The sequence below is a fragment of the Hevea brasiliensis genome, chromosome 10 (genome assembly GCF_030052815.1).
Source record: "Hevea brasiliensis isolate MT/VB/25A 57/8 chromosome 10, ASM3005281v1, whole genome shotgun sequence".
In the NCBI taxonomy this organism is placed as follows: Eukaryota; Viridiplantae; Streptophyta; class Magnoliopsida; order Malpighiales; family Euphorbiaceae; genus Hevea; species Hevea brasiliensis.
This window is the reverse complement of record NC_079502.1, coordinates 71,197,995-71,221,155: the sequence shown is the minus strand read 5'-3', so window position 1 is coordinate 71,221,155 and position 23,161 is coordinate 71,197,995. Positions and strand designations below refer to the sequence as shown.

The 23,161-nt window shown below is 33.1% G+C and overlaps 1 non-coding gene across 1 annotated transcript; it reads left to right on the top strand.

The window, feature by feature from the left end:
• Positions 1-309: 309 nt before the first annotated feature.
• Positions 310-459, top strand: LOC131170170 (small nucleolar RNA snoR145). Its single transcript, XR_009141106.1, has one exon. It is a non-coding gene; the product is annotated as a small nucleolar RNA snoR145 (small nucleolar RNA).
• Positions 460-23,161: the final 22,702 nt, after the last annotated feature.

The following is a 23,161-nucleotide window of genomic DNA, read 5'->3' as shown; positions in this document are numbered from 1 at the left end:
ATAACAGAGGTGAGAAAACTCATTGTCGATTGTGTGATGGTTTTATAACCATACCGCAAGATGAGTCTCTTGTTCTGGTTCGTATTCACTGAGCATCTTCTTCTTTTCTCTGGAAAAATTCAATTAGATAGGGAACGAAGGGACCTATGGAGGGAGTGGTATGAGAAATGCACTCTTATCCAAGTTTACCTTCGAAGATTGGTGTCGATGGAGGATCTTGTGAACTGTGATCTCATTGAAATGATTGAGTTGTTAGATCCAATTTTTCGCACAAATAAAATGTTTTGTTTTGAAATGTAATAATTTTATGAGCGAAGGTCCCAGCAGAGAGGTAAAGACTCTGAATTGAGGCCTCTCGAACTAGAATACAAACCCTTCGCAGATTAATTAGCCGAATCGTAGGATGCACAGAATGAATTTTCCATATTTGTGGCATCTGGAACCCTTGGCTATATTTATACTGAATTATTTAATCTTCTCTGATTATAGTTTTGTTATATATGCATTTCAAAACGTGTAAATTTGCTTCCTCAAGTTGGCTGGTTCAGGTTTCTAGTTTGAACAATGGTCTTTTAAACCAGGATCATTTGCACTATCTCCTTTCCATGGTTTGATGAGCTATATAGGGAAAATTTTCATTAACAAACTTTATTATTTTAGCAGAGCTATCGGTGTCATGTATCTGATTGTTCTTATGAGCATTCCAACCATCCCTCTCTTTTGATTATCTATTATCAGAAACTGTTTAGGACTTTACGAGAGTCCCTGGCTTCTTGAATTGAATTGTACTTTACCTCTTGGAAAAAAAAAAAAAGTGCTATGGTGTATTGGAATTTCGAAGGGCCGTTTGACATTACTGATGATGTTAAGGAAATTATATTTTTAAATATATTAATTAAAAAATATTAAAAAATATTTTAAAATTATATTTAATAAATTTTAATTATAATATTATAAAAATAATAAAATTATTTTTTAAATTATTTTTTAACAGTATTTGAAATGATGTTTTTAATTGTGACCTTTCACTTTCAATATAGGCATAAAGTGTTTTTGGACTTGTAAGCAAGTGCAGTCGAGGAATAATAAAAAATTTCTTTCAAATTATATTTTTAAGGATAATGCTAAACAGGTTTTTAACATCACCAGTATGGTAAACTATTTTAAAATTGCATTTTTCAACAGCAAAAGCAATTTTGATTCGTCTAGATAATAAACAGGCTCTTAATATCGCCACCAGGGGAAAACTGTTTTAAGGCGAATTAATTAGTGATTTCAATATTTTTTGAAATAAATTGAGGTGAATTAATAATAAAATCAAATCAAATTAAATAAAAGAAACTCAGTTATTTGGATATACAAAATCAAATCTACAAATGGACGGGAATGAGTTGTGGGTAGGTGGGCAGGTACAGCAGAAAGAGGAAGGGATAAGGGAGGCAGCAGAAGGAGCTGAATACTGACTGTCCACGAGAAAAGTTTGAGGAGGAGAATAATGGGTAGTTTTATGGGGTTAGGTAAAGATTGGTTTCAATGATACAAATTCGTGTTTCTCCCTTTTACCAATTTTCCATTTCAATAAAAACTCATTGATTAAACTCAATAATTTCTGCCTTATTTATTTATTTTTTATTCTCCTCATGAGATTTATTGAATCCCTTTTATATGGTCATGATATTCGAAGAAATGAAAATCAATTTGTGGTTACAATAGCTTTTGAGGTTTTTTATTTTTATTTTTTTAATGTTTTATTAGCGTGATTTGAGAAGGATTTTTTTTCCCTAAGGATTTGACTTAGTGTAAAAAAAGTTGTGTATAAAAAATATAAAAATAAGGTGAAATTTGTACTTTATCCTTAAATCATTTAATCTCTAAATTGCTTTGTTTTGCCTCTAAAATCCAACTAATCATGGCCCTTCTCTTATTTAACTAATTAGCTCTCACTAATATTTTAACTTATCACATTCCACCATATCTTCAATCTAACGGCCTAATTTGAAATTGTTATTGATGCTGTAACACCCTTATATTCGGTAGTGCGTTCTACTGTTCCAATGACCAGTGTTGTTCGGATAGTTAGAATGCCTAGAACTACACTTCGATATGAGTGAGGAGACATAAAATAATGAAATACAAGAAAAGAAAATATAAGAAAAACAAAGGAAAAATAATAGTAAAGAAATGTAACCAAGTTAAGCGAGTCGAGAACCCTAGCGATGGGTGACCGCATCGGGAAGTCGCAGCGTGGACTGTTGACTAGCCCTGGACCGCGGGGAACCCTGGAAAATATTTTTAAGACTTAAATAGATATCAGAGAAAAATTAATTAATTAGTACAAAGAAAAGTGAGAAATCAAGAAAATGATAAAATTCGGTGTTACCGAAAAATCGGGAATGCAACCCGAACAGGGGCATTGTGGTCATTTGACACCCTGAGTTGTCTTTTGACCTAAATGTTCATTAAAAATAAATGATGTTACACTTGGAAAATATCATGAAAAATTAAATTGGTGGTAAATAGTTTAAATAGCAAAAATTAGGAGTTAAATGTGGGAATATGAAAACTTTAGAATATTAAATATTTAATATAAGTTAGTGGTCCACTAACTCAATTAAGTGGCCATATAATCAGCATATTTTGGGCAGATTGCTCATCTTCTTCAACATTGCAAAAACCAGCCGTGAGCCTCCATTGAAGAACCTCCATGGCCATCCATGGCCAAGCTCCATGCAACCATGATTTAGCTATATTTTTCACTAGTTTCTTTCACAAAAACTGTTCTACACCACTTGGGCAGTAGATAAGCAGCAAGAAGATCAAGTTTAGTCAAGGTTTTGAAGAGTTTCCAAAGTGGTAAGTTTGTGTTTTTGGTTATTGCTTCATTAAAGTTTGTGAGGGGGTTATGGGTACTTGAATTGTGGAAAGAATTTTGGAGTTTGATGTTCTAAGGGAGATGTTTATTTTTGACAGCCATGGAAACTCCTTGAGGGCAGTTTATTCTTGCTTGTAAGTGGTAAATTAAAGGGTTGATTAAGTGTTTATGTGTGTAGGAATTTATTTGGGTGATGTATATTAAGTATATGTAAATGTGTACTTGAATTTGGAAACTTGTAAATTAATGGAGTGTGATGTATGAATCGGCAGCTTGATTTGGTGAACTATAAAAATGTTATTTCATGTTTAGTTTATGGAATATTAATATTGAATTGTGATAGTTATTATGGCAGCTTGGGTATATGTATGATGGTGTGAGGTTGGACATGTAAATGAGCTAGGTTAGGTGATTAAATTGTTGTAATTGAGCTTGAAAAATTCTGTACTAAATGGTGCATATTGAGTGTGATTGTAAGCTGTCAAAATGACCAACAATATGTTGTGAAATGTGTTTAGGTTATGGTACAAACCAGAATTGGCATGAATATGTCATTTGGTAAGTGTTAAATGTATCATTTGATGAGTGATGGACAATGAGCAATAGGGCAGTGTGTGTTTTGGCTTAGAACCTTAAGTGTGTGGCTCCAGTTGGTATGAAACCAATTGGAGGTGATACTAGGCACAAAATGTGCCAACTTTAATGAAGGAAGCTTACCAAAATTCTGCTTGTAAGGTAACTTGAAAAATGACCAAATCAGGATTAGTGCAATTAAGGCCTGAAAATTGACCATTTGGGCAGCAGTTAGTGTTTAGGTCATAACTCACTCAAAAAAAGTCCAATTGACCTGAAATTTTGACCATGAATAGTTAAGACATATATCTACAAGTCTTATGAAGACACCAAAGCCCAGAAATGACCATAAATAAGTCAAACAGCTTGCATAAGTTCGGATCCAAAAACTGGCCGAACCTAAAATGACCTAAAGTGATCAATTTTGATGCATTTTGATCAGGAATAGTAAAATGACCATAACTTAGTTTAGTAAACTCAGTATGACCTGAAATTTTGCCCCGCGTGCAATAAGACATAGATCTACAAGTTTGTAGTTTTGACCAAAACCCGAAAACCGAGGAAATTAGGTTTTCTGGCTAGGTCAAACTAGTATCCCGAAATCCAGCAAATTGCAAGAAAATGCAATATACATGGAAATGAATTGGGTAACATGTACCAACCCTAAAAGACTATTGAATGTGACATATTGATAATATTAAAACTTAATTCACCTAGAATGCATCGAGGGTCGACATCTTAGGTTGACTAAGGAAATAATAGAATTTAGTGAATTAATTATCAAGCATTATCGTTAGAGACAGTTTAAATGAGTACTGAAACACTTCAAATTGTGTTTCTCAGTTAGCAAAGATTTAGGGAAAGGGAAGGAAACACTGAGTCAAGGCCAGGAGACAGTTATCAGAGGTTTGTGCACAACAGTTATTTCTTTTGAATTTTTCAATTGAAATAAATTATGACTATTTGTATATTATTGTTTTCAATTATGGAAATGTGTTTGAATGGATACTTATTGCTTAAAAAGCATTGTAAATGGTTTGAAACTGTAGAAAAATTAATTTAGTGTGATTTGTGAAAATTGAAGTTAATTATGAATTGTGTTGCCATCTTGTGAATGAAATTATGACTTTGAAAATTTATTGGATTTCTCACAAATCATTTGAATAAAATGTTTGGAATTGATTTGTGTTCACACTTAGCATGACAGTATTACATTATTCCTCCTCCATTTATGGGGTTGAGATCGTTTATTTTCCTCCCTCTCTGGTTTACCAGTTGAGGTTGAGATCAGATGAGTACTCATTATATAGCTAGCTTCCTCCCTCATTGATTTCGATTAGTGGGGTTGTAGATTGCTTTGTCGTGGTTTACAACGTGGCATTGATTGGAAATTTGTGTCATGGCTTAAGTTGTGTATGAATTGGCAACATTGTGTTCTTAAATTATTTGACTAAATTGTGTTATTATGAGCTTTGATAATTTGTGAAATGGAGTTTAAATTCTTATTGACATTCACTGTTTTTTGAATTTAATCATATTTTGACTTATTGAGATTTATTGTGATATTGTGAAATGGAGTTTAAATTCTTTATGATATTCATTGTCTTGAATTTAACTATGGTTTCAGTATCTACTATTTATATGACTTATGATTTGTGATTTAAAGTTGTATTTGGTTAATGTTGTGCACCACTGAGACATTGTCTCAAATGATAGCTTTTCATCTTTGCATAAGTAGACAGACGGACAGGGCAGCAGACTAGGCTGCTAGTGCATTCAGCGAGAGATCATCGGGTATACTGAGTATATCACATTTTGCATTTTGTACTGTAATGTGTATTCACTGTATGTATATATTGTTCTTGGTTTTGAGCAGTTGTAAATTAAAAATTGTACATTGAAGTTATAAAATAAATTATGAGTTATTTTGACTTGTAAAATTTGTACTATATTTTTTTTATCTCAGCTTTGAAAATACTGAAAAATTATTGTAGATTTGAGTTGAGAAACATATTGAGTTGATCAAATATTGGAGTTGAGATTGAGAAATATATTTAAAGTGCTTTTTTACAGGTTTTTGAAGAACTGTTTTATTCAAAATACAGATGACACTCTGCCAAAATTTTTACAGAAATTACTAATAATTCAAATGTGTTAGATATTTCACTTCAGTTCAAAAAAGTTTTTAACACCTGTAAATAGTGCTCACCACTGTAAAAAGAAGAAAGAAAAGTTTTAAAATCTCTTGTAGTGTATTTGATGGGTTATCAGTAGACGAAGTTGGTAATTCATTAGGTATACTAGGGGATCATGTCATGCCTTACAGAGGGGTAGGGTGTGACAGATGCTAAGGGAATGGGTAGGCAAGAAGCTACAATACCCCATAGCAAGCTTAAATTATACTTTCATAAGCAATGGTGGGCCCATTTCTATCATAAAACACACTTAACTAGTAAAAATAATTTCATTTATTTCATAAAACATTTGCCTACAACCACAGTAAACCATTATAAAATTACATGTCATTAATGAGTTTCATAAACTTCATAAATACCTTTCATAACATAATGAGCCAATTTCGAATATGCTAGACTGTACTTTCAACTCTTGATCCTAAAAAGGGAACACAGAGAGGGGGGTGAGTTCTAGGGTCAGTGAGTAAAGGCAGTTTTGGGAAAGAAAAAATGTATTCTAAAATAATTACATACATACATATGCAATGAACATCCATATGAGGTTTTTACAGCACAAACAATTCACATCAAAGTAATATCACTACACGGGTCCCGACATGTAGGGCTGTGTAAATTTCTGCCCGTAATTTTCAAAATCTGTCGTAGTACACGGCCCGTGTAAATGAGCTCTGGGACCCGTGTAACATTTTATTTCTCGAATTTCTTTGTTGGATATGTTACACGGCCCGTGTAAATTACAAGAAGCCCCGTGTAAATTTATATCTCTAAGTTATTTTGCTAGAGGCATTACACGGTCCGTGTAACTTGGACTATAGACCCGTGTAACTTTCTGTTTCCCGAAGAGTTGAAATTGCATGAAATTTATGGACTTCCAGAAAGTTACACGGGGCGTGTAAAACTAGTACACGACCCATGTAATTTTCTAATTTTTCAAATCTTTGGTAAATGAAAAATTTCATCATCACAACATATGAAATGGATGTAAAGTTGAGTAATAGAGCTACTTCCCTGGTTTTCTCCAAATTCCCTTTTATGGTTTTGACTTGGTGATTCCTTTCCTCTCTTGATCTCTACTCCCCTTTCCAAAAATTTCTACAAAGTGAAATGCTAATAAGTATGAAACAAAAATCAATACGAAAAAAAAAAGAAAAAGAAAAGAAAAGTTTAGAAAAATTTTGGGTTGCCTCCCAAAAAGCGCTTGTTTATCGTCTTTAGCTGGACTTTGCTTGTTTATGGTTTATTGGTAGGATAGTCGAGAGCGCAATTGACTCCCATTTCTATGGGTTCTCCTTGAAAGTAAGGCTTAAGCCTCTGCCCATTGACCTTGAATGCACCTGAGGTTTCGCTCCATACCTCTACTGCTCCATGCGTGAAGACTTGGATGACCTTGAAAGGTCCGGACCATCTTGATTCAGCTTCCCCGGAAAGAGTTTCAATCTAGAGTTGAATAAGAGTACAGAATGTCACACCCTACTCCCCCGTAAGATGTAACATGATCCCGTAGTATACCTAATGAATTACTGTACTTCGCCTACTGATAACCCATTAGATATACTACAAGAGATTTTAAAACAATTTTCGTAAAATTTAAATCATCGATTAAAATCTGGTGTTATAAATTTTTTTTCAAAATTTCGGCAAAGTGCCGGCTGTGTTTTGAGAAAACAGTTCTTCAAACCTGAAAAGGAAAACACTCCCAATATGTTTTCTCAAATACAACTCCAATAACTTCATTTCAACTCACAATTCAAATCTCAATAATCAAATCAATTCATTTTCAAACCAATCTCATCATAAAGAACATTTCATTGTTTACAAGACTCAACATTTATATCACAATAACTTACATTTAATTACATACTAAAATATTTTACAAGAGTTTTTATACAACTGCTCAAATAATTTACATACATATTATTACATGCATATATCAAAACCTGTGTACATGGGTATACCTGGAGCTGATATCAATATCTCTTCAAAGAAGCTTACTCAACTGCTCTATGCTCTTTTCACCTGTGACAGCATACAGAGCTATCGCTGAGTGGTAAACTCAGTGGTGCACAACTATAATTTAAAACATAGTACAATATACATTAACAAAATTTTCAGTAAATAATTTGGAAATCTGAATACTCATCAAATTCCAAAACTCAAAATATTCATTGCCAATAATATAAATCATTTGTATAAAATGACTTTGATCACGAAATTCAATTTATCAAATCACAACTAAATATTTAAGGTAATTCCAACAAAATCAATTATACATAAATCATAATTGAAATCACAATTCTTTACTATTCAAAAACCATTCTTTATTTCAAAAGCCATTCTTTATCTAAAAAACCATTCTTTTTCTCAAAAGCCATTCTTTATCTCAAAAACCATTATTTATCTCAAGAACTATTCTTTATCTCAAAAACCATTCTTTATCTCACTAACTATGCAAGACTAATCCGAAAGGGCCATCTTCGGGGTGATTCTAACTCCCTATGATTGGGGAGGTCGAATCGGATTCTAACTCCCTATGGTCGGAGAGGTCGAATCATCGTGCACAGTACACATCACAATAATGAATCTTCCGAAAGGGCCATAACATAAAAACTTAAATCTAACCTCTAATAAGAGGAGAATCCAAGCCTGTGCACGTACCATGGTAATCAAAACACAACTAACTCCATTGTCTTCTCAACAAATGGGAGAGACAGGCAATAACCTAGTCAAGCATCTATAGTAAGATATAAAATAATATCACAATCCTTTTAGTGAGCATAAATCACAATACAATTCGATTCAAAGTCAATTCCAATATCCAATAATTTTTATACTCATCACAATTTACATCATAAATTTGCATTTTTCCATGCAAATTGCCCATCATAATTCAAAATATTTTCTATCATAATTTTTCAAAACATAATTTATTCAATCCACAACAATACTTAATACTTGTGAAAATACCATTTTACAAAACTAAATTCATACATACTATAACAATTTTAATAATCATTGTATCAAATCCAATGCTTATTAAACATAATACATAAGAAAAATATATCATTTAATCATATGAAATATTCAGAACAAAATCAATTAAAAACTAGTTGTGCACAAATCTGATTTGAGTCACCCCTAGGCCTTGACTCAATGTTCCTTATGCTTCTCAATATCCTTTTCAACTGAAACACACAATTTAAAGTGTTTCAGTACTCAGCTAAATTGTTTCTAACAATAAAATCCAATATCTAAATTTTCTTGATACTATTCCCTTCAATTCATTTTATTAGTCAACCTATAATGTTGACCTTTAATGCACTCTAGGTGAATTAATTTTAATATTCCCAATATGTCACATTTTATAGCTCTTTAGTGTTGGTATATGTTACCATTTTCATTTCCAAGTATATTGCATTTTATTGCAATTTACCATATTTCGGTGTACTATTTTGACCTAGCCGGACGACCTAGTTTCCTCAGTTTTCGGGTTTCGGTCCAAACTACAAACTTGTAGGTCTATGTCTTATTACACATGGGGCAAAATTTCAGATCATTCTGAGTTGTGTAGACCAAGATATGGTCAATTTACCAATGCTGGATAGAATGCACTAAAATGGTAGCCTTAGGTCATTTTCACTTCGGCCAGTTTTAGTACCCAAATTTGTGCAAGCTATTTGGCTTGGTTCTGGCCATTTTTGGGCTTTGCTGTCTTCATAAGAATTGTATATCTATATCTAAACTATTCATGGTAAAAATTTTAGGTCAATTGGACCTATTTTGAGTGAGTTATGGTCATGCTAATAACTACTGTTCATATGGTCAAAAATTCTGGCCTGCACTTTCCTATTCCGGATTTGGTCAATTTTTATGTCACTTTGTGGATAGAATTTAGGTAAGCTTCCTTCATAAAAGTTGACACTTTTTGTGCATAGTTTCACCTCCAATTGGTCTCATACCAATTGGAGTCACACACTTAAGGTTCTAAGCTAAAGTGTACACTGCCCTGTTACACATTATTCAACACTTACCAATTACACATTCAATACTTACCAAGTTTACCTTTCATGCCAATTCTGATTTGGTACCATAACATTAACACACTTTACATCACATTTTGGTCATTTTGGGCAACTTGTAACCACTCTCAACATACACATTATAACTCAGAATTTTCAAAGTCCAATTATAATAATTTAACCATATGAACATACCTCATTTACATGTCCAAATATAAATAATTATTCACATACACATGCTGCCACCATAAGCAACAAAATTCAACAACCCATAACATGAAACAACACATTTCTAACCACACTTTAAATTTGCCGATTCACCTCATGGAAAATATCTCCGTCAAATTGCTTTCAAGCTTCCAAAACCAAGTGCACCATTACACATACTCTTAATATACAGTGTCTAAATCATTCTTATACACACATAAACACTTACATCAACATCTTAAACAACCATTTACAAGTGAAAACAAGCTACACATGGTGAGTTCCCATGGCTACCGAAATGGTGTACCACCATTAAAACATCAAACTTCAAAACTTCTTCCATAAAACCACTCACCACAACATCCACTCAAAGTTTAATGAAACAAGAATGGAGAATACTTACTTACCACTTTTGAAGCTTGACCAAAACCTCACCAAACCTCCTTAAAATTGCTACCAAAATCTTCCTTGCAAGGTGAGGATTAACTTTAAAGAAATGACTTAGGGGAAAGGATGGCTCCAAAGGGTTTGCATGGAGCTCAACCAAAAAATCAATGGAGTTTCTCTCCCAAATGAATTTCGGCTGGTTTGCCAAATGAAGAAGGTGATAGAATATTCTGCCCAAAATCTGCTTAATGGTCCACTTTGAAAATGATAGTGGTGTCACACCCTACCCCTCCGTAAGGCATAATATGATCCCGTAGTATACCTAATGAATTACCAACTTCGTCTACTGATAACCCATTAAATATACTACAAGGGATTTTAAAACTTTTCTTACTTCCTTTTACAGTGGTGATCACTATTGATAGGTGTTAGAAATTTTTTTAACTGAAGTGAAACCAAATAACACATTTGAAGTATTAATAATTTCTGTAAAAATTTTGACAAAGTGCCATCTGTATTTTGAATAAAATAGTTCTTCAAAAACCTGTAAAAAGCACTTCCAATATTTTGTTCAATCCATAAACTCCAATATCCAATTAACACAATAAGTTTCTCAACATTTGCCAACTCAAATCCACAATAATTTTTTAGTGTTTTCAAAAGCTGAGATAAAAGAAATATATCACAATATTTACAAGCCAAAATAATTTACAAATTTAGTTTACAACTTTAATGTACAATTTTAATGTACAATTTTAATTTACAACTGCTCAAAACCAAGAACAATATATACATACAGTGAATATATATTACAACAAAACTACACAATATGGTGTACTCGATATACCCGGAGGATCTTAAAATGTGGTACAAGCAGCCTACTCTGCTGCTCTGTCCGTCTGTTTACCTGCGACAGCAATGAAAAAGCTATCGCTGAGTAAAATTTACTCAGTGGTGTGCAATAACAATTTAAAATACGGTATATAAAACTTTTATTGACAATTTACAATTCAAAAAATTCATAATTTCATGTCACGATTTTCAAAGCTCATATAACACAATTTTGATCAAACAATTGAATAACACAGTGTTGCCAATCAATAACACAACTTAGGTCATGACAGAAATATTTCTGAACATGCCATGTTGTACACCACGACAAGGCACACTCATCCCACTAATCGAAATCAATGAGGAAGAAAGCTAGCTAGATAATGAGTACTCATCCATACTCACCTCAGACTGACAAGTCAAAGAGGGAGGAATATAGTCATACTCACCCCATAAATAGAGTAGGAATATAGTGTACCTATCAGAGCACTTGCAGGCGTTACGTATTGCTGTCCCTGCAAGCTCCTAGGCAGAGAGTCACGCTTTGCCACAGTTCACGCGTGAGAGTTCCTAAGAATCGTTGGCGTTACGTATCGCCGTCCCTACTTCACTCTGATACCACTAAACACATTTTATCTCAAAATTTCCATTTGCAAAGTAGGCAACACAATAATTCTCAAATAAAATTCCCAAAACCAAAACAATAAAAAATTATTCATAACTCATTTCTCCAAATAAAGTTTCTAGTAAAAGCAGTGAATATAAAAAGTATTATGTATAGACCTTGGATGGGTCGCCTCTTGGCCTTGACTCAATGTTTCTTATGCTTTTCAATATGCTTTTCAACTGAAAAACACAATTTAAAGTGTTTTAGTACTCAATGAATTTGTTTCTGATAATAAAATCCAATATTTAAATTTTCTTGGTACTATTCCCTTCAACTCATTTCATTAGTCAACCTATAGTATTGACACTTGATGCACTCCAAGTGAGCCAATTCTAATGTTACCAAAATGTCACATTTTATAGCCCTTTAGTGTTGGTATATGTTACCAATTTCATTTCCAAGTGTATTGCATTTTATTGTAATTTACCGGATTTTGGTGTACTATTTTTGACCTAGCTGGACGACCTAGTTCCCTCAATTTTCGGGTTTTGGTCCAAACTACAAACTTGTAGGTCTATGTCTTATTGCAGGCGGGCCAAAATTTCAGGTCATTCTAAGTTATGTAGACCAAGATATGGTCAATTTACCAATGCTGGACAGAATGCACTAAAATAGTAGGCTTAGGTCATTTTTAGGTCACTTTTGGTTCGGCCAGTTTTGGTACCTGAACTTGTGCAAGCCATTTGGCTTGGTTTTGGCCATTTCTGGGCTTTGGTCTCTTCATAAGAATTGTAGATCTATGTCTAAACTATTCATGGTAAAAATTTCAGGTCATTTGGACCTGTTTTGAGTAAGTTATGGTCAAAACACTAACTGCTGCCCAAATGGTCAATTTCCAAGTTTTCAAGTCACTAATCCAGATTTGGTTATTTTTAAGGTTACTTTCTGGATAAAATTTAGGTAGGCTTTCTTCATGAAAGTTGGCACATTTTGTGCCTAGTTTCACTCCAATTGGCCTCATACCAATTGGAGTCACACACTTAGGGTTACAGGCCTTGCACACTGCCCTCAACATCCTTTTCAAACACCAAACTAAACACAAGTTTACCAATTACATCTTCACTTCCCATACCATTATGCATTTGGCACTAACCAAAACCATTCAATTCTCTACATTATAGGTCAACTTGGGCAGAATATAACCACTTCAAATACACCAAATGCAATCACTATTCACAAAGTTCAATCCCAATAATGTATACACATAAATACTTCTAATTATCATACAAACTTTCATCATCAAATTACATACCTATCACTACTATTCCACACACATATATGCTGCCAATTTTTTGTACAATATTTCAACAACATTTCATGAATTTGAACATTACCAATTTCCATTTGAGGCTGCCCAAAAATTACACATACACATCAAATTCCATTTTCACTTTTCAAGCTCACAAATCAAACTTTATACATGAAAACCAACTCCAATACATTTAAACACTTAATTTAGCATCTCTAACACCCATTTGCATGCAAAGACAAACTGTACATGATGAAGTTCCATGGCTGCCAAAATGCTCCATCACCAATAATTCATCAAACCTCAAACTTCTTCCATAATTCAACTACCCACAACCTTAGTTACACTTTTAATGAAACAAGAATTGAAAATAACCACTTACCTCTTTTGGACTTCTTCAAAACTCCACCAAAACTTATCTTTCTTGCTCCCTTATTGCTACCCAAGGTGTGTAGTCCAACTTTAATGAAGAAGCTTAGAAGAAATTGTGGCTTAAAGTGATGTGCATGGAGCTTGGTTGAGGTATGGCAATGGAGGTTTAATGGTGGAAATGGTTTCGGCAAGGTGAGGAAATGTTGAAGATGATATGAAATCTGCTCACTTTAGCTTATATAGGTGTCCCAAGGATTGAGTTAGTGGAGCACTTAGGTGAATTTTAATGTTTAATAATCCAAAGTTTCCAATTTCCCACATTTTCCTCATATCTTTTACTATTTAGATTATGTACCACCATTTTAATTTTCATGCTATTTTCAAAGTTTAATATCATTTATTTTTAATGGACATTTAGATCAAAAGACAATTCGGGGTGTCAAATGACTACAATGCCCCTATTCGGGTTGCATTCCCGATTTTTCGGTAACACCGAGTTTTATCATTTTCTCGTTTTTCTTTGTACTAGTTAATTAATTTTACTTTGATATTTCTAATGACATTTTTACTTCAATAAGTTTGTTTAAGTCTTAAAAATATTTCCAGGGTTCCCCGCGGTCTAGGGCTAGTCAACGGTCCACGCCGCAACTTTCTGGTGCGGTCACCCATCGCTAAGGCTTTTGGCTCGTTTAACTTGGTTTCATTTTATTGCTATTATTTTTCCTATGTTTTTCTTGTATTTTCCTTTCTTGTATTTCATTATTTTATGTCTCCTCACTACTTTTAAATGTAATTCTAGGCATTCTAGCTGTCCGGACAATACTGATCACCGGAATAGTAAAACGCACTACCGAACATAGGGGTGTTACAAGTGGAGCACTAAAATCATTTATAATATTTGTTTAATCAAATTTCCCATAATTCCCACATTTAACCCTTTTTCTTTCACTATTTAAATTATGGACTACCATTTTAATTTTCATGGTATTTCAAAAATTTAATATCATTTATTTTTAATGTACATTTAGGTTAAAAGGCAACTCGGGGTGTCAATTGACCACAATGCTCGTATTCGATTGCTTTTCGGCTTTTTCGGTAACAACGATTTTTGTCAGTTTCTCGATTTTCGCTTTTCTTCGCACTAATTCATTAATTTTTCTTGGACATTTCTAATATCATTTATTTTTCAATAGATGTTTATTTAAGTCTCAAAAATATTTTCCAGGGTTCCCCACGGTCCAAGACTAGTCAATGGCCCACGCCGCAACTTCCTGGTACGATCACCCATCGGTACGGTTTTGTCCGTTTAGCTTAGTTCCATTTTCTCTCTTTTATTTTTTTTTCTTTATTTTTTTCTTGTATTTTCCTCTCTTATATTTCACTATCTTATATCTCCACACTAATATTTAAATATAATTCCAAGTATCCTAGCTGTTCGGACAGACTGTCATTGGAAAAGTAGAACACACTACCGAACATAGGGGTGTTACAATTCTCCCCCCCCTTAAAATAAATTTCGTCTGCGAAATTTTACCCAATAGTCATCTTACAATATTCACACGTTTATTTTCTCCTTTTTATATGATCGTATAATCTTCTTTCCTCTGAATTTGTGTAAGACTTTTAACAATCTAATATAACATTTACTTTGTTTATACAGTACTAATCTTTTCTTACTATCATTCTGTCTAATATTTCGATTCATGTTCCCTTCTTGAATGACCATTATGGTCGTATTAGAATTACTTATCTAATCATGGGTCCTTTTGTCACACCCTACCCCTCTATAAGGCATGACATGATCCCGTTGTATACCTAATGAATTACCAACTTCGTCTACTGATAACCCATTAAATACACTACAAGAGATTTTAAAACTTTTCTTACTTCTTTTTACAGTGGTGAGCACTATTTACAGGTGTTAAAAAAAATTTTTTTGAACTGAAGTGAAACAGCTAACACATTTGAAGAAATAATAATTTCTGTAAAAATTTTGACAGAGTGCCATTTGTATTTTGAATAAAGCAATTCTTCAAAAACCTGTAAAAAGCACTTCAAATATATTTCTCATCCATGATTGCTAGAATTACTTTAAATGTCCAGTTGTGATTTGATAAATTGAATTTCTTGCTCAAAGTCATTTTAACTAATGATTTATATTATTGACAACGAAGATTTTGACTTTTGGAATTTTGTTGAATTTTGAGACTTTCAAATTAATTGTTATAATTTTATCAATGTATATTATACTATGCTTTAAATTATAGTTGTGCACCACTGAGTTCCATCACTCAGTGATAGCTTTGTATGCTATCGCAAGTGAAAAGAGCATAGAGTAGTTGACTAAGCTTCTTTGAAGACACATTCAGATCAACTCCAGGTATATCATAGGTATACCCATGTACGTAGGTTTTTATGTATGCATGTAATAATACGTATGTAAATTATTTGAGCAGTTGTATAAAAACTCTTGTAAAATATTTTGGTATGTAATTAAATGTAAATTATTGTAATGTAAATTTGAGATTTTATTTACCTGTATAGTTTTGTAATATTAATTTTTGAGTCTTGTAATCAATAAAATGTTTCTTTTATGATGAGGTTGGTTTGAAAATAAAATGATTTGAATATTGAGATTGAATTATGAGATGAAATGAAGTTTATTTGAGTTGTATTTGAGAAAACATATTGGGAGTGTTTTCCTTTTCAGGTTTGAAGAACTGTTTTCTCAAAATACAGCCGGCACTCTGCCGAAATTTTGAAAAAAATTTTATAACACTAAATTTTAATTGATGATTTAAATTTCACGAAAGTTGAGTTAAAATCCCTTGTAATATATTTAATGGGTTACCGATAGGCGAAGTACGGTAATTCATTAGGTATACTACGGGATCATGTTACATCTTACGGAGGAATAGGGTGTGACAAAGAGGACGAAAATTGAAGTTTTCTTAGCTAATTTGATGTTTTGTGTGCTTGGATGCTTGGATTTTCATTGGGAAACTCAAGATTCAAAAGTTAATTGAAGTTTCTCTACTAACTCCCCCAATTTAAATCCAAGGGAGAAAGGTACTTCCCCTTCCCTTTTTACCCTTCAAAATGATTTTTAAGTATGTTTACATGAATGAGTTTAAGTAGCTTGGATTGCATGTAAGAAAAGAGTGGTTTTAGGATTTTGAATCAATTTCAAAGTTTTGAGGGTTTTTTAATGTTGATGTTTTTAAGAAGTTTTCAAAGGCATGTTTTGTCTTGGGGTTCTAGTATAAGTTTAGAATGTGTATAAATATGAGTGAGTTTGTGTTTAAACTATGTTAAAGTTGATTGAGCTAGATTTTTGTAGTTTCTCTTTTATGGTGTTTTGGATGAATTGAGAATGTCTTGGTTTATTGGTTGTTTGATGGATGCACATAGCATCCTTAGATGTTTTATAATTGTTGCATGTGATAGCTATGAGTTAGATTGATCCTATGGAGTTTTGGAGCAAAGAAAATGCAGTTTGTATGAGTTTTAGCAACTTGGGTTTTTACAAAATTCGAATTGGGAATTCTGGAAATCCCCAAGTTCGATTACCAAAAATCATTGTTTCGACAACCGAAGTAGCTGTGGCTTCTTGGGAGCTTTTAAAGGTCAAAACTTTGATAACCGAAGTTTCCAACTTTGACAGCCAGTGTAAAGAAGTTTAGAACTTTGGCAATCGAAATGGCTACAACCCAAAAAGGGCATTTAAGGTCCTTACTTCGGCAGCCGCAGTCGGTTCTACCAGCCTTATTTCTCTTTTTGTTCTAAAGATTTAAAACTTAATTTTATGACCCAAAAAACCCTAGAATAATTTGTTTAATATGTGCATAGAGATTTAGAGTTCTGGATAACTCATTAAGGTTCAACTTTTATAGGATCATATTTGAGGGACTAGGGAAGCCAAGGTTAAAAGGATAGTAACCATTCATGTCTGGTGTTTAATAGGCTTCAAAAAGTGAGTAACACTAATCCTAATAAATGGAAATTTATTTAATTCAGCTCAAAATCATTCTCATGTATTAGTTCATGATTTGTTAGGGGGTATGTATCTAAAACATGAAATTGCTATATTATTACATATTTATTGTTGATGCACGATGGATATTGAATGAACCAATGATTTCCCCCATGTTACGGATATGATGAGTTATGTGTTATGATCATGCATGATATGAGGTAGTAAGACAAGGAAAGGTCTAAAAAGCCCTTGGCTCACTATTTATAATAGAGGAAGACTTGAGGAGCTTTTTTATGAGCTAGGCATATTGGATATGTGTCACACCCTACCCCTCTGTAAGGCATGACATGATCTCGTAGTATACCTAATGAATTACCAACTCCGTCTACTGATAACCCATTAAATACACTACAAGGGATTTTAAAAAAACTTTTCTTACTTCTTTTACAGTGGTGAGCACTATTTACAAGTGTTAAAAACCTTTTTGAACTGAAGTGATAGAACTAACACACTTGAATTAATTGGAATTTCTATAAAAATTTTGGCAGAGTGCCATCTGTATTTTGGATAAAACAGTTCTTCAAAAAACCTGTAAAAAGCACTTCAATATATTTCTAAATCTCAACTCCAACATATTTCTCAACACAAATCCATAGTAAATTTTCAAAGACTGAGATAAAAGAAATATAATACAAATTTTACAAGTCAAAATATCTCATAATTTACTTTACAACTTCAATGCACAATTTTAATTTATAACTGCTCAAAACCAAAAACAATATATACATACAGTGGTTATACATTACAGTACAAAATGCAAAATGTGGTATACTTGTTATACCCAATAATCTCTCGCTGAATGTACTAGCAGCCTAGTTTGCTACCCTATCTGTCTGTCTACCTGTAACAACAATAAAAAGAAAGCTATCGCTGAGACAATGTCTCAGTGGTGCACAACATTAACCAAATACAACTTTAAATCACAAATCATAAGTTAAATAAATAGTGGATACTTAAAACCATAGTTAAATTCAAGACAGTAATTGTCAACAAGAATTTAAACTCCATTTCTCAATATCACAATAAATTTCAATAAGTTAGATCATGGTTAAATTCAAAAGACAGTGTATGTCAATAATAATTTAAACTCCATTTCACAATTTCACAATACATATCAATAAATCACACACAGCTTAATCATGTTCCAAAGTTCAATTCGTCCTAAAAGCCGATGGCTAATGAGGTATTCAATTCATCCCAAAAGTCGATGACTAATGAGGAATAACATAGCTAGCTAGCAAAAATATGAGTACTCATCCAATTCGTTCTCAACAGGCACACGCCTCAACACTTCAGCCAGAGAGGGAATTCAATTCGTCCCACTAGACAAGCTAGCGAGGAACATAATTAATATACATGATAGCTGTGGTTTCAAATCATTTCCAATGCTTTTCAATCAATCAGTATCCATCAATATCATTCAAACAATTTTTCACAATTTCAAACCATTTACAATGCTTTTCAAGCAATAAATATTCATTCAAACACATTTCCACAATTTAAAACAATAATGTACAAATAGTCATAATTCATTTCAATTGAAAAATTCAAAAGAAATAGCTGTTGTGCACAAACCTCTGATAACTATCTCCTAGTCTTGACTCAGTGTTTCCTTCCCTTTTCCTGAGTCTTTGCTAACTGAGAAACACAATTTGAAGTGTTTCAGTACTAAATTAAACTGTCTCTAACGATAATGCTTGATAAGTAACTCACTAAATTCTAATATTTGCTTAGTCAACCTAATATGTTGATCCTCGATACATTCTAGGTAAATTAGGTTTTAATGTTATTAATATGTCACATTCGATAGTATTTTAGGGTTGGTACATGTTACCAAGTTCATTTCCGTGTATACTGCATTTTCTTGCAATTTGCTGGATTCCGGGATACTAGTTTGAGCTAGCCGGACGACCTAGTTCCCTCGGTTTTCGGGTTTTGGTCAAAACTACAAACTTGTAGATCTATGTCTTATGGAACGCGGGGCAAAATTTCAGGTCATTCTGAGTTATGTAGACCAAGTTATGGTCATTCTACTATTGCTGGTCAAATTGCACCAAAATTGGTCATTTTAGGTCACTTTAGGTCATTTTAGGTTCGGCCAGTTTTTGGACCCGAACTTGTGCAAGCTGTTTGACTTACTTATGGTCATTTCTGGGCTTTTGTGTCTTCATAAGACTTGTAGATATGGGTCTTAACTATTCATAGTTAAAGTTCAGGTCAATTGGACCTGTTTTGAGTGAGTTATGGCCTAAACACTAACTGCTGCCCAAATGGTCAATTTTCAGGCCTCAATTGCACTTAATTCGGATTTGGTCATTTTTCAAGCTACCTTGCAAGCAGAATTTTGGTAAGCTTTCTTCATGAAAGTTGGCACATTTTGTGCCTAGTTTCACCTCCAATTGATCTCATACCAATTGGAGCCACACAATTACAGTTCTAGGCCTAAAACTCAAACTGCCTTATTGCAATTCTTGCATACACATCAAGCATCAATTTTAACACTCACCAAAATTCACATTCAAACCTATTCTGGTTGTACCACAACCTAAACATAATTTACAACATTTTATAGGTCATTTTGGCAGCTTGCAATTACATTCAATGTGCACCAACAAGTGCAGAATTTGTCCAACTCAATTTACAACAATTCAATCACCAATTCATGCTCATTTACATGTCCAACTTCACACCATCATTCATGCACTCAAACTGCCATAACAACCAACACATTTTAACATTATTATTCCATAAACCAAGCATGAATTTCAGCATTCCTCAAGAGTTAGCAAACTGCCACAATGGTACACTTACATTCCATTACTTTCCAAGCTTTAAATTTCATTTTACATTTACATATACTAAGTATACATTGCCCAAACAATTTCCTACACAATATACATTTAATCAATCATTTAATTCACCATTTACAAGCACAATTAAACTGCCTTCAAGGTGCTTCCATGGCTGCCAAAAGTGCACATTCCCATTCAACATCAAAACTCAAAAATTTCTCCATAAATCAAACACCCATAATATCCTTACAAACTTTAACAAAGCAAAAATCAAAATCTCAAACTTACCTATGGATGAGACTTCTCAAATCTTCACCAAAACTTCTTGAAATTGCTATCAAACTCTTCCTTGTGATGTGGGGATAAACTTTAATGAAACAACCTAGGTGTTTGGAGGTGAAATGAAGGAGAGGATGAAGCTTCCTCAAGTTTCGGCCATGGAGGTTTTTAGGGAGTGCATTTCGGCATGGATGAAAGAATTGAAGAAGATGATGTTTGAGTGGGAGTAATCTGCCCACTTAAGGTATATTATAATCCTTAGTGGTCCACTTACACAAAATCAATTATATTTTATGTTTTAAATGTGTTAATTACCTAAATTGAACCCCACTTTTGCTATTTATATTAGGTACCCCTAAATTAATTTTTCGTTATATTTTCCAAGTGTAATATTATTTATTTTTAATGGACATTTAGGTCAAAAGATAACTCGGGTTGTCAAATGACCACAATGCCCCTGTTTGGGTTGCATTCCCGAGTTTTGTCCGTTTTTCGATTTCTCACTTTTCTTTGTACTAATTATTTAATTTTTTTTTGATATTTCTAATGATATTTATACTTCAATAGGGGTCTATTTAAGTCCTAAAAATATTTTCTAGGGTTCCTCGCAGTCCAAGGCTAGTCAACGCTCTACGCCGTGACTTCCCGGTGCGGTCACCCATCGCTTGGGTTCTCGGCTCGTTTAACTTGGTTACATTTCTTTACTATTATTTTTTCTTTGTTTTTCTTGTATTTTCTCTACTTGTATTTCATTATTTTATGTCTCCTCACTCATATCAAAGTGTAGTTCTAGGCATCCTAGCTGTCCGGACAACACTGGTCACTGGAACAGTAGTACGCACTACCGAACATAGGGGTGTTACAATATGTTAGGTATTAAAGAGGAAGACCTAAGATGCATCTATATAAGCCGAGCATTTTGGTTTTGGGAAATCACTGGTGATAAGTCTATCTTATGTGAATTATTTATGAAATGAAAAAACTCATTTGACTGATGTATTGCATATGCATAAGATGATTAATATGATAAATGTCCTGGTTGAAGGAGTGGAAGCATGAAAAATACAAGTTTATACCACTGAATTCAAAAATTTTCACTTAAGGTCACATGCATCATGCAAGATTTATTTTTATCTATTTGATTTCAATGATAAACAACATATTAAAACACTGTTAATATGTTTTTGGATCTGTATTTGCCATTTAAGATTTTAAAATTAATCAGATTAATTTTAGAACCCTAGATTAGATCAAGATCAAATACACTAAGCTCTTGATGCACTACAGTGTATTTGTGCCTTTCGGATGGGTCTTCAAGACACCAGATGTTGTCTCTCTAGCTTGTCCACACCAAGTTCACCTATGGCAGCCCTTGAACAACTTCTAAAGCTTTTTCTACTAATTAGAAAATCAAGTTTTGCCTTTTAAGAGATTAAAGATGTAAACAGGACACTAGAAACAATTTCTAGTATTTTTAATTCACGAGATTGTTTTCTAATCTCTTGGAATTGATGAGAGATGAAGAAGAAGAGAGGGAGAGGAGCCTTTGGGTGCCGGCACAAAGAGGATAGCTGCTGGTTTTGTTGTTTTCATTTCATAACAACACTTATATAGCTAGGTAAACACATTAAACCCTTGCCACATGTCACCTTTTGATTAGCTCTAGGTTTAATAGACCCAATCACATTGTGCCAAGTGTCAAACCTATATTTAGTCTTAATTTTAATCATCTTACATGATTAAAAAACATTTGGCAAGCTTATGTATAATGCCATATGTCATCATCTCATGGTGCCACATTTCACCCTGTGAAATGACCAAAATGCCCCTGTGTCTTAATTTTGAGTTCTCAATCCAAAATAATTATTTCTCTTCTTCTAATCAATTTATATCAAATATAAATCAATTAATTAATCTTTATTAATTAATTTCTCATTAATTAAATTCATATTTAAATACTTTAAATATAAATTTAACTTATACTATACATCCAATAATCTAGATTTGGTTTCAAGCCATGCTAGGGACTTTGCAATCTAAATGCAAACCAAACCTATTTAATTAATCAATTAAACTCTTTAATTAGTTAATTAAATCATATTTAATTAGGTGATAACTTGTGTATGTGTGTGACTTACTAGGCTCATCACTAATTGGCAATGAGATATGATATCAACTCTTAATATCATCAGAACTCTTTCTTACCATAAATGATTTCTCTAAATAATTTTATGCACCTCATAGGCCATGGTTAACACCTAGCATAGCATGCCATGGCCGCCCAATTAGCAATAAGGTTTACCTTAAATGAACCTATAATCATATGTTACCATGCACTAGAATATCCCTGTTATAAAATCCCAACTCAAGCTGGAGTCATGGTTTATGTCAAACTCCATTTGCTATGATTATTATGTTCTCTTTTAATTTCAGTTCTTGATTAAAAAGATTTTCTCATCAAAAACTCTTTCTGAATAAATCTATCTGTCCTGGCCAGGAACTTGAAACATCAAGAATAATTAAATGAACATATGATTTTATCTCTATTTACTTAGAGGAACAGATTCCATCTTGATCAACACCTACCTCCATATATAACTAGTAAGAGCAACCACATGCCCACATACCCATATACAATACAAGTATGAAAGCAGTATTAAACTCAAACCACCTATATACAAGATA